This window comes from Acinonyx jubatus, chromosome F2, assembly GCF_027475565.1.
Source record: "Acinonyx jubatus isolate Ajub_Pintada_27869175 chromosome F2, VMU_Ajub_asm_v1.0, whole genome shotgun sequence".
Lineage (NCBI taxonomy): Eukaryota > Metazoa > Chordata > Mammalia > Carnivora > Felidae > Acinonyx > Acinonyx jubatus.
This window is the reverse complement of record NC_069394.1, coordinates 41,229,763-41,243,196: the sequence shown is the minus strand read 5'-3', so window position 1 is coordinate 41,243,196 and position 13,434 is coordinate 41,229,763. Positions and strand designations below refer to the sequence as shown.

At 40.5% G+C, this 13,434-nt stretch overlaps 1 protein-coding gene across 4 annotated transcripts in view; it reads right to left on the bottom strand.

Moving 5' to 3' along the window:
* The window catches only part of PLEKHF2 (pleckstrin homology and FYVE domain containing 2), a 28,374-nt gene extending 15,008 nt beyond the window's left edge, over nucleotides 1-13,366 (bottom strand). The window contains exons 1-2 of one of the 4 annotated variants that reach the window (XM_027064196.2): nucleotides 13,350-13,366; nucleotides 12,669-12,803 (exon numbers count right to left, since the gene is read on the bottom strand). The gene's annotated coding sequence lies outside the window, so the exon portion shown is untranslated. The other 3 variants (XM_027064194.2, XM_027064195.2, XM_015082487.3) reach the window with 3 other exon arrangements.
* Between the last annotated feature and the right edge of the window lie 68 nt (nucleotides 13,367-13,434).

Below are 13,434 nucleotides of genomic sequence, written 5' to 3'. Positions count from 1 at the left end.
GACGTGGGGCTCAAACTCACAAACTGCGAGATCATGACCTGAGCCGAAGTTGGACGCTCAACCAACTGAGCCACCCAGGTGCCCCCTTGAGGTATGATCTTCTATCCCTACTTTCTTGATGGTTTTTATTATGAAAGGATGCTGTATTTTGTCAAATGTTTTCTCTGTTCTATTGAGAGGATCATGTGGTTCTTGTCCTTTCTTTTATTAATGTGATGTATCATATTGATTGATTTGTGGATACTGAACCAGCCCTAAATCCCAAGTGTAAGTCCCACTTGATCATCGTGAATAATTCTTTTAAAGTATTATTGGATCTGGTTGGCTAGTATCTTGTTGAGAATTTCTGCATCCATGTTCATCAGGGAAATTGGTCTATAGTTCTCCTTTTTAGTGGAGTTTTTATCTGGTTTTGGAATCAAGGTAATGTTGGCCTCAAAGAACAAGTTTGGAAGTTTTCCTTCCATTTCTATCTTTTGGAACACCTTCAAGAGAATAGGTGTTAACTCTTCCTTAAATGTTTGAATTTCCCTGGGAAGCCAACCAGTCCTGGATTCTTGTTTGTTGGGAGATTTTTGATTATGGATTCAATTTCTTTACTGGTTATGGGTCTGTTCAAATTTTCTATTTCTTTCTGTTTCAGTTTTGGTAGTTTGTATGTTTCTAGGAATTTGTCCATTTCTTCCAGATTGCCCATTTTATTGGCATATACTTGCTCACAATATTCTCTTATTATTGTATTTCTGCAGTGTTGGTTGTGATCTCTCCTCTTTCGTTCTTGATTTTATTTGGGTCCTTTCCTTTTTCTTTTCGACCAAACTGGCCAGTGGTTTATCAATTTTGTGAATTGTTTCAAAGAACCAGCTTCTGGTTTCACCGATCTGTTCCACTGGTTTTTAAAAATTTTGATAGCATTGATTTCTGCTCTAATCTTTATTATTTCCTGTCTTCTGCTGGTTTGGAGTATTATTTGCTGTTATTTTTCCAACTCTTTGAGGTGTAAGGTTAGACTGTATATCTGAGACCTTTTTTCTTCTTTAGGAAGGGCTGGATTGCCATATATTTCCCCCTTATGACTGCTTTTGCTGCATCCCACAAGTTTTGGGCTGTCATGTTATCATTTTCATTGGCTTCCATGTACTTTTTAATTTCCTCGTTAACCCATTCATTCTTTGATAGGATGTTCTTTTCATTAAAAATTTTTTTTTAATGTTTTTATTTATTTTTGAGAGAGACTACTAATGGGGGAGGGTCAGAGAGAGAGAGGGAGATACAGAATCTGAAGCAGGTTCCAGGCTTTTGCTTATCTGGAAAAACTCTCTCCTTCAATTCTGAATGATAACCTTGCCAGTAGAGCATTCTTCGTTGAAAGTTACCACTACCTTTCGGCATTTGGAATACACTGTGCCACACACACTCCCCTCTGGTGTGCAAAGCTTCTACTGAAAAATACGCTGACAGTGCCTTCTTTTGTTACCAGTTGTTTTTTCTCTTGCTGCTTTTAAGGTGCTCTAATTTTTTACATTTTACTTATTTATTAATTTATACTTATTTTTGAGAGAGAGAGAGACAGTGCACTTGAGTGGGGTAAGGGCAGAGAGAGAAAGGGGAAGAGGATTTGAGGCAGGCTCTACGCTGACAGCAGAGAGCCTGATGTGGGGCTTGAACTAATGAACAGTGAGATCATGACCTGAGCTGAAGTCAGATGTTTAACTGAGCCACCCAGGTACCCCGAACATTTTAATTACAATATGTCTTGGTGTGGATCTTTTGGGGTTCATCTCATTTGGAACTCTCTGGGCTTGCCTGATCTGAATGTCTGTTTCATTCCCAGGTTAGGAAAGTTTTCAGCCATTAGGTCTTCAAATAAGTTTTCTCTCTTTTCTTCTCCTTCTTGGGACCCTGATAATGCAAATGCTATTCTGCCTGATATTATCCAATAGGTCCTTTAAACTATCTTCATTTTTTAGAATTCTTTTTTCTTTTTGCTGCTGTGTGGGGGTGAGTTATACACTCCCCTGACTTCTAGACTACTGATCTCTTCTTCTGCTTCATCTAGTCTGCTGCTGAACAGCTCTAGAGTATTTTTTCAGTCCACTTATTGTATTCTTCAGTTCTGTGACTTGTTTAGTACTTTCTTCTTTAGATCTGAAGTCTTCACTGGGTTCATTCTTCTCCCAAGTTCAGTGAGCATCTTTATGACCATTACTTTATCAGGGCAGAACCCCCCTGGCTCCTCAGGGAGAAGCTCCATTTGTGAGATCCATCCCAACTGAGGGTTCCCGCAATGAGGGTGGAGTTTTTGGCAAGATTGTATCTCTGTCTTTTCTACCTGTCTCAGTGTGGTCCTTTTAACAGTTTGTTGCGAAGGAGTTGTTTGGCTAGTTTTCAAGTTTTATTTAGAGGAAACTGTTCCATAGGTAGCTGTAGATTTGATGTGTCCATTGGAGGAGGGAGTTCCTATAGCAGCATCTTGAAAACTCTTCCACAACATATTACAGAAATTAGTAATGATTTTTTTAAAAGTACATTTCTTAGATAAGAAAAAGAGGGACAAGCTTTTGTATTTTAATTTTAAACTCATAAAAAGCTGAGTTGAAAGGAACTGAAACCAAAATTTTAAACCACATATAGAGAGAAGCCACAGTAATTTTTTAAGAAGTCTCCTCTAGGCACCAAATCTGCCCATTACTGAAGAGCAGACTCAAATGCATTATTCTACAGGCTTAGCCAGAAAAGGAAAAAAGAAAAGTTAACATGTACTCAACACATGTGTTAGGCATTTCCACATTTTACTGTTTTAATGATCTAAATTTTGTTAAGTGGTAATTATATACGTTTTACAAAAAAATAGAGTCATGTATAAACAATTTTCCCATGGTCTCACAGCTAGTTTTTATAAAAATGCAATTTTTTTCTAATATACATTGTTACCTTCAGAAATAAACATTATAGAAATATTTAATTTATGTGAACCTTATTATGTATTTGGGGAAAGCACCTGAGGAAAAGAACCGAAATATGGTAATAAGTATTAAAATGCTAAAAGTAATCATTCAAATACTATAAGGGAGTAAAAAGTAAAAGCTGTGACTACTTTAGGGTGTCAGTAAAGGCAATTTCAAACAGGTTAGGCTTGGTAGAGAAATTCACCATGGTGTGTAAGAACTAAGTCATAGTTGAGAATTTTTTAAAAATTGGAAAAACAGAATAAAGACACTGGGAGTTACAAAAGATCTTTAGAAAAGTTGGAGATAGAGGGAAGAATATGGACCTCAAGTTTTAAACAAGACCTCCAGACTTTAGCATTTAAGCCATATAACCCAAGGCAAGATTAATATTCTTTAACTATACTATAATCAGGTTAACTCCTTATTCAAAAACCAAAGGTTCCCTGGCCAACCAAATCAAATCTAAAATCTTTAACCTGGCATTCAAAGCCCATCAGTCATGCCTAAGCTTGTCCCCAGTCTATTTTTCTAGTTTTACCTCTTTCTATATGTTCTATTATAATCAAACCAGATTACCACCTGTTCCCAGAATATACTCTGGCTTCCTCACCTACCTCTGAGCCCAATATGTGCCCCTCTCCCCTGCCATTCTGAAATCTTACCAATTCTTCAAGATGTAGTCAGCTCGGTAGCTTCACACCCAGAGATACTGTTTCATCTTTAAATTCTCCTATCATTTTATCTGTACCACTTCATGGCACTTTATGTTCTATCAGGTTTCATAAAGATTTATATACCTACTTTTCCCTAAAATATTTGGAGGTTCCTAGAAGCAAGAATATTATTTCTTACAATTTTGTATTCCCCAAAACACTTACAAAAATGCTTGCATATATATGCCATCAATCTGTACTGAGGTGAGTATAACCAGCAGTTAAAAGTGGCAGAAGCTTCTCAACCTAGAGTTTGACGAAAATCAAAGACTTCATTTTTGACATCTGTACTAATATTCACAGAAAACAGGAACCACACCCTATACATCAACTGCTTCACTAGACCCACAGATTTTAAATTTACAAGCAAATGTTCAGGTCCATTCAGCTAGCATCTAATTATAAATTCTAAGTATTGAGCATGGCAGATCCTGTTTTAAAAAAATCTCAATCTCATGATAATATATAAAAATTATTTCTTCTCTTGCCAAGAAGCACAGCTGTTTAGTTAGCAAACAAAAAATGATGATGTGTGCATATTTTTACCATCAACAAAATCCAGATAAAAAAGTGCATCATTTCAAAAAGTATTTGTACAGGGGCAGCTGTACAGTGCTGACTGCTGAAAACAACAACAACAACAAAAAACCCACCGTATAATATTGAAAAACAAAGCTAGTAAAGCTCAACTAAAATACTACTGTGGAGTTGATTATTCCATCACATCCCTAATAAAATTTTCTTTAGTATTTTTCAAAGCAGTTATAATCTGCTCACCACATTCAAGGCTTTATGCTTTGTGTCAGAGGGAAAGAATGAATGAGATGCTGGGAATCAAGACACGTTACCACAAAATTTTAATGAAAAGCACAATAAGATAAATACTGTGATAAAAATAATGAAGTGGTAAGGAAGCAAAAAAGGAAGAGTGAAGATATGGCTTAAAGAATGTAGCATTTGAACACTTGAAATAGGTGTGAACAGTATGTGGAACCTCAGAAGGTAAAACAATGGTAAAGGCACAAAGCTCTACAGGAGAATATCTGTTTCAAAAAAAAAGTCACATGTGCGGTGCCTGAGTGGCTCAGTTTGTTGAGCGTCTGTCTTCAGCTCAGGTCATGATCTCACGGTTCATGAGTATGAGCCCCACTTTGGGCTCTGTGTGGACAGCTTGGAGCCTGGAGCCTGCTTCAGATTCTGTATCTTCCCCTCTTTCTGCCCTTCCCCCGCTCCACTCTGTCTCTCTCTTAAAAATAAACATTATAAATAAAATAAGACAGAAATTCACATGTACATCTGCAGCAGAGGCTAGACAGAGACATTTAGTAGAAAAATGGGGAGAGAAAAAAATAACACTACGATGAGTTTTTGTTCCTGACAGTTTTTTCTGAAGCTTTTGGAAGGAGTGGTCTGATAAGAATTGATAAGAGTGAAGTTTGCAACAGAAAAAGAAAGAATAGAGATCAGGTCCAGGATTGCTATGACTGACTACATATGGAAGAATAAAGCTGAAACTAACTCCACAGATTTTTGGTCTAAGCAGCGAGGAAGCTGGTAAAACTAGTATTAACTTTCAATAAACATGAAGTAGTATCAAACATTTATTGACCCTTACTTTGTACAAAGTAGTGATAAAAGAAGCACTCAAAACTAGGGGCGCCTGGGTGGCTCGGTCGGTTAAATGTCTGGCTTTGGCTCAGGTCATGATCTCACGGCTTGTGAGTATAAGCCCTGCATTGGGCTCTGTGCTGACAGTTCAGAGCCTGGGAGTCTGCTTCAGATTCTGTGTCTCCCCCTCTCTGTGGCCCTTCCCCGCTCATGCTGTCTCTCTCTCTCTCAAAAATAAATACTAAACATTATAAAAAAAAAAAATAATAAAGGAGCAGAGGAGAACAAACTAAAAATATTTTTAAAAAATTAAGAGTGATGAAGCCCAGGGCCAAAAAGTTTAGTTGGGAGATAACTGTAGACAGGGGGAACATCTAGAAACAACTCTAGAAATGACTAGAAATTCAAGCTAATGACTAGAAATTCAAGCTGGGCCTTAAAGCAATAGTAGGTCAAACTATTTGGGGGAGAGGGAGAGAGGAAGACAAGGGGGACGATGATGTACAAACATTTTCCCCAGAGAAGAAACAGTTGAGTCCATAATAGAGGGGGTAGGGCCAGGAGAAAGTACAGTGGTTGAATAGAAATCTGGTAAGATAGGGAAAAGCAAACAGCAAAGAAAAGGAAGTATCAAATTGAACAGTTTAGACTTTATTATACAGGCAACAGGAAGATTAAGGCCTTCAAATAGGAAAATATCAATCCATATACAAAAGCAGTACACAGGATGGACTGGAGAGACTCCTGAAACTAGGCTGAAGGCAAACAAAAAAACCCAAAAACCCAGAAAAGTAACAAAAGCCTGAGTCACAATAATTAACAGCAGAAGGGGAAGAGAGAATTAGTGAGGTATAGAGGACAGGATTTAGAGACCAACTGAATATGTGGATGAAAAGTGAGTGAAAGATGACTTCAAAGGTCTAAGCATAAGCCACTGGCAGGTGCTGGTTTTGCTTTAGGAGGGGCAAGAAATCAGTTTGGGACATATTTATCTTGAAGTACCTTCAGCACATCCACAAGACAGACATCTGTCAGACAAACAGAAATGCTAGGATGAGCAGGGAGCTCCAGGACTAAAAAGATGGAGTAGTCATTCATGTAGAGATATTGACTGATACTCCGGAAGAAAGAAGAGTGCAAAGGACTGACCTCTCAGGAACACCTAGAGAGAAGCAAGAGAAGGGGAGAAAAGAGAGCACAAAGCACCTTTTCAACATAATTGCACATGTCTCACAAGCCTCACAGACTAAACAACCTTATTGTGCCAAAAGGCCACAATAAGCAGTGAAACATGTGGACAAATCGAGGACTAATGGTAATGCATAATAATAAAATACTTCAGAAAGCAATGCCCTTTGACACTGGAATTTTTAATCACAGAAATTTATCCTGAGAAAGAAACTCTTGAGGAGGGCAGGGGGAGGGGCACACATCTGTGCATAAAAAATTTTCCCTCTGGCATTAACTCTAATAGTGAAAATGGAATCTAAATTCCTAGCCATAGACAGGAATGGTTAAATGTAACATGAAAAGCCAAATATCTTAAAAGAAAACATTTACCACATAAAATTTTAAAACTTCAACATTGAAAGGAAAAAGCATTAATGTTAAGAAAAATATCTGTAACCTATGACAAAGGGTCAACATTTTTAAGATACAAAGGGCCCATGTAATTAAATCAATAAGAAAAAAGTAAAATATCCCCAAAGAAAAATGGGTAAGATACAAATGGCAATTTCCAAAACAAATAAAAATGACCAGTAAATAGAAAAATGTTGGTTCTCAGTGCTAATCAAAGAAATAAAAAGGGAAATGATGTATTATTCACCTCTCCATGATATGGGGAAAATGGGCACTCATATTCTTGACAAAACACACTGGAACAACTTTTCTGAATGCCATTTTTGGCAACAGAAGCACTTTAGAAAGTTTACACAAAAAATCTATTTCCAAGTATATATGCAAAAAAATTTAAATCATTGTACAAAGTTATTCACGTACTGTGGCTTTGTCTTAGTAATGTTGAGAAGTCAGAAATAACCTAAACATTCAACAATAGGAGACTGGTTAAGTAAATAACGGCATTATCTATATAACGGATTTTTTTGACACAACAGAGATTAATATTTAATGTGGAAAGTTGTTAAATAAGACAGTTGATTAAATAAAGGTTTCTAAACAGCACATATAAACTTTTTTTCTTTTTAAGTCTAGAAAATACACATCAAAAATTTTGTATAGGTTGTCTCTGAGCACTAGGGTAAAATATGCTTATATTGCCCAATTGTTATTTTTTTAATGTTTTTATTTATTTTGAGAGAGAGACAAAGTGCGAGTGAGGGAGGGGCAGAGAGAGAGGGAGAGAGTCCAAAGCAGGCTCCAGGCTCAGAGCTGTCAGTGTGGAGCCCAATGCGGGGGGCTCAAACTCATGAACCGTGATATCATGACCTGAGCCAAAGTCGGACGCTTAATCCACTGAGATCCCCCAGGCACTCCTGTACTGCCTAATTATTTTTATAATGAACACATATTCTCTGATTTAAAAAAAAAAAAAGAATAAACCTTCTTAAGTAACAAAACGCAAAGAACATGTAGAAAAAATCAGGTGTAAAAAAAAATGCAAAGTTATAGGTACAACTGATAAACTGTTAAATTAAACTACTGTTAAATTAGACAAGTATAAAGAATTAAGGATAGGGGCACCTGGGTGGCTCAGTCGGTTAAGCGTCCGACTTCGGCTCAGGTCACGATCTCACAGTCTGTGAGTTTGAGCCCCACGTTGGGCTCTGTGCTGACAGCTCAGAGCCTGGAGCTTGCTTCGGATTCTGTGTCTCCCTCTCTCTCTGCCCCTCCCCTGCTCAGGTTCTGTCTCTGTCTCAAAAATAGATAAAAATATTTTTTTAAAAAATTAAAAAAAAAAAAGGATAGCTCCACTTACAAAAAATGTAAAGAAAAAAGATGAAAAAGTTGATACAAAGAGGAAAATAGAAAATTCACATCACAAAATCTTAATCATATTAGAAGGAAGCATGTTCATCTCTAAGAGTCAACAATTTCAAGATTGGGGTTAGCAACCTGAGTTAAAATAAAAACACAACAGAGAAAATGAGTCAACTTTGGGATGAGAAAAGGATTAGAAAGCAACTAGTACACAGGCAGCTGGAAAAGAAATATTTAACAGTTACCAAAGCTGTGACTTTTATCAGGAGTGCTAGGCAGAAAAAGGAAATGGTGGTATTTACAGGTTGAAAATTGACCAGTTATACACAGCAAAGGTCAAGGAGAAGAATATGAGGTGCTAGTGAGTTCACAGAATATGAACTACAAGGTTCAGCACTGGAAAGAAGGAAGAAAAATAACAGCCTGGGAGGTGACAATGAGGACACAAAGCTGGTTCATCAGGTATGATGGAAAACAGAAACACGGGCTCTTGAATCATCATCACCTCTGGTGATTTTAAGACTTGAGGTAGTTAAGGATGATGACAAGGTTAAGTAACTCAGTCATCCATGTAGGTTACTGATGTAGAGTAGAGGTGAAGGTCACTGGAGTTAGTGAACTGTAGTTACAAATGTGGCCCACCTTTATGGTCTGAAATGACTATAACTGTTACTTTAACCTCTGTAATCCTTTACTTTCCTTTGACTCAGATACATCCTTTTCAGCCTGAGAGATAGGAATCTGGATGGCACTTAACTTCTCTCTGCATTTTATTCAACCACAAAATGAAGAGAATAAGGAGATGGGATAATGAATTAAATCAATGATTCTCAAACTCTGAACATTAAAATCACAGGTGGTTTAAAAAAAACAAAACAAACAAACAAAAACAGACAAAACTACCTATGCCTGACCCCAAACCCAGTAATTCTGATTTGTTCTAGGGTGGAGTTCAGGCATCAGTATTTTTAAGAAGCTCCTCAGGGAATCCTAATGTGCCGGCAAGGCTGAGAACTAAACTGCCTATTTCTAAAGGTTGCTTCCTTTTAAAATTCTATGATTCTATGTAAATGACAGCCACTTTGTTCATTTGCTAATATAACTTACTATCATGCACCAGGCACTTTCACAAACATATTTTAGTAGATCCTCACAACTCTTTGAGGCAATATTTGTGTCCATTTCAAAAATGAGTCCAGTGTAGTTTAGAGAAATGAAGCAACTTGTTCAGGAGTCACAAGCTAGTAAGGAGAAGAGCTAGAATTCAAATTTGTTGGTTATTTGTTCAAGTCTATCATATAAGCAACCTGCTTTCTCTAGCACTCACAGCAACTACTTGAATGCCTCCCAAATTGAGCATACCAGTTTGTGGTTTATGGATCAATTGGAGAGAAAGTTACTTTGGATGGGGGCAGAAAACTGACCCCAAATTCTACAGTAATTTCATTATAGAATTACTAAACACCTTCACCTAGAGAAATCTGCAACTTGAAACAGCACTCTGAAAGTGTATCTACATATATACTTTATTCAGTTAAGCCAACAAGAACATTGCTATTAAGCATGCAGCTGGCATACAAAGCCAGTTCTCAAAGATAAGCTTATCAATAGAAAAGCAATTTTTAAATGCTTTGCATTGAGTAAGGCATTCTAAACCAAAATTTTAAGACAATTCTGAAAAATTGACAGAGAAATGAGAGTTGCTCTACCAAAGAGCTTCAATGTATAAACATGACCTTCAAATTTATCAGGCATTATCTCTATTTTACACTTTAAAATGATTATTCTTTTGCTGACACACTGCTTCTTCTTTGTTGATTATACTTCAGCCCATTATCTACATGGAAATTTCATAAACATTCAAGTTCTGTATCCCTAGGCCAAAATTTGAGTTAACAAATTCCGAAAGAAAGAAAAAAAGAAAGAAAGAGGCATTAGAGAAGATTTAACTTCTATGCCCATGGAAAGGGCAATTTAATAAGAAATTCATGAAGTACATTTATATGGGACATATGTGTCTTCATCCATTCAAACCTTTACTGAGTGAGCATCTGCTGTGTTCTCGGCACACTGGGGATGAAGACGTAAATCAGATTCCGTGCGGTGTCTGTGGTCAAGGAGGTGCCAAGACAAATCAATGTAATATTTATTGGAATGCAATGCGATAAGTGATTTATTCTTGGGGAGAAAAGGGGGGGTGTGGTAAAGAGAACAGCATAGGAAAGGTTTCAAAAAGATAGGCTCAAGTGAAAATTTCACCACAAGAACCCCTGTCAGTCAGCTCTCTAGGAAATAAGTATACTGAAGACCTAAAATCAAGAAGAGCAGCAAAGACAGAGGAGACAAGGTGGACAGAGATTGCTCCACAACTGTGAGTTATGTATTCTACAAAGTTATGCTATAGGAAAAACAAGAAGGCTTCAGAATCCTAAAGACCTCAGTTAAATACCAGTTTGGTTGCTAGACCTGTGACGTTAGTTAAGTCACCTCATTTCTAGGTTAATTCTTCATCCAGAAAAACAAATGTGTATAATGGTGTTTACTTGACAGTGAAGCAAAACAAAAAGGATTTTTTTTTTTAAGAACTAAGGAAATTAGCAACCAAATCTGAGCAGAAACTATCTTTACCTCTAGATTAAGAAAAGAAATTCTCCAAGACATGATTTAGGGTTTATCTTACTTGTGGTTAAGAGTCCCCTCAGTTCATTTAACAGAATTTTAAAGCTAAGATGCCTCTGTTTAAAAATATCAATTTACATTCATTTACTGGGGTAATTCAAGCTGAATCTCTGATGCCCTAGTGAGTACACCAGTTTTATTTTTTGAGGCGATAGCATGTGCTTTCCAATTAAGGACAGAAACTTAATACCATTCACCTCCAGCGCCGTCAGGACCCAAATAGATTAAAAATAGAAGCCTTCGTTAATACTGAATTAACCTGAGGACCCCGTGAGCCACGAGAATACAGAAAAAAAGGTAAATGCTCAAAACATGGCAGGCATGCACCTTTAAAAAATGAAAAGGAGAAAAAAAACTTCGTAAAGGCAAGATCACTTCACCTTACGACACATGCCTGTAAGTCTCTCAAAGTTCGTAAGTCTTTCTTTAGTCTCCTCTGTAACGTAACTATAAAACACAACAAAGAAGCTATTTAACAACTTACATACTTTGTGAGTCTTACAAAAGGGCTTAGTTATCTGTAACCTTAATACTACCATTGCCATCGCACACTCACAAGTGATTGCTATGATGAAAGAACACACAAGGGAATTCAAGCAACATGAGCAGCAAGCTGTTGGGCCTCCGTAACATTTTAAAAAGAAAAAATAAATTCGGCAGAAGACCATACAACTTTAAAAGACTCGAAATAAACAATGCGTTGGAGCCAACGCTTCTATCCGAGCAAATCCTGCGGTGCCGTATTTTGCCAAGTCACATAAAAATATGCTGTTCAACTTACAACGTCCCTGATGCCCAGACACTGCAAACTTTTCGGAAAGAAAAACGTTGGGGCCCCAGGACGCCACCGGCCGCGAACCGGACCCCAGTCCTCACGCCCCGCAACTTCTCTTCTCGCCGGACCTCGGGGCCCCGCTGGCGCCTCGGCCCGCCCCCCGCCCGCGGTCCCGCGGCCCCGCGGCCCCGGCAGGCACCAGCGCGGACCCTCCGGACGGCCCCCGAGCCCGCGGGCGCAGGCGGCGGTGTTCTACGGGCGGGCGAGGCTCGCTGCCGGCGCCCGCGGGCCAACGCCAGCGCGCGGGGAGCGGCCGGGGAGCGGCCCGGGAGCGCCCCGTTTCTCACAGACCCCAACATGGCGTCGGCCGCCGCCCGCGACGACGACACCTCCCCGCGCCGCAGACGGCCCGGAGACCGCGGAGGCAAGCGCCGGAAAGTTTCGCTTCTCCTCTCCCGGCCCGCCAGGGACGGGCGCACAACCAACCTCGGGCTTCACCTACCCGGCCGGGCGCGGGCGGCGGCGACGGCAGCGAAGGTCCGACTCCTCGTCGTCCCGGGCGCCGGGCGCGGACTCTGCCCGTTCCTCCACCCCAGTTTCCCAGGGTGTGTGCAGCCAGCGGCCCCGCGCAGTCGGCGCGATCCGGACGCGGCGGGCGGGCGGACGACCGGCACAGCCGCTCGCAGGTGACTCCCCCGCCCCTCCAGTCGAACCCCACAACCGCCGCCGGGGCTGGCCTCTCCCCTGCGCGTACACGGGCGCGCCGCCGCCCACACGCCAGGCGCGAGCGCTCGGGCACGAGCACACCCACACCACTCACTCCCCCGCCCTTTCTTGCTTGTTCCCTCGCCCCGCCCGTGCGGCCCGCGCGACGTGCTCGAGGGGGCGGGGCCTCTGCAGTGGACACACCCACCTAGGCAGTCCGAGGCGGAGGGTTCGTTCCTCCGCTCTGTGTACGGTCAAGGCTCTCCGGAGCCCTCGGGTGCACGTGGGAAGGCTTACCTGGTTTGCGTGGCTCTGGCACTCCTTTGGAAAGGATTGTTCATCTCTTTACGAGGTTCTTGGGAAGAAGGGAAGGAAGGCTGGGTTCCCTTTCCCCTACCACGAACGGGCCTCCCCAGGGAACTTAAGAACTTTCTGCAGGCGGGAAAGAAAGGCTTTGTAAATGTAGATGCGCAAAGGCGTCCGGGCGTACGTCTGTTTGCTAGTTCCGCTTAGCACGGCGTTCCTGCCCATCACATGTTTCATTTGCTCTCCCTAAAGCCCATACCTCTTGAAACCGAAAGAACTGCGGTTACAACACCTACCCCATGTACTTTGCACAGCACTTTAAGGGCATGCCTTTATTGCCTGCCTTAGAACTCTCGTCTTCCCAGAACTTTTCTCTGACGCTGCAAAACCTCATCTACCTACTTCAACAGGCTTGGAAACAGTGATAAGGTTAACCCGCCCTTCCTCATACCGCAGCAACTGTTTGCTAAGCGCGCTGATGGGTACGTGGAGAGATATCAAAGATGTCTGAGAATGGACAAGGAATGGGGGAAGGGGACTGCGGCATACTCAACACAAAAAGTGTGTAGGTGTAAATTAGATTTGGGTATTATTTAAGAATATTTAACCTTTGTTTGACAGTTCTTGAATTAGAGCCGCCAGCATCCGAGCTGCACATAACTGAGCACCCACCAAGGGAACGTGAGCAGGCCTTGATCCTGATCCGCTTTCTTTTGATGTGGGTTTCTATCATCTTTAGGTCTTCGGCTCCTATCCT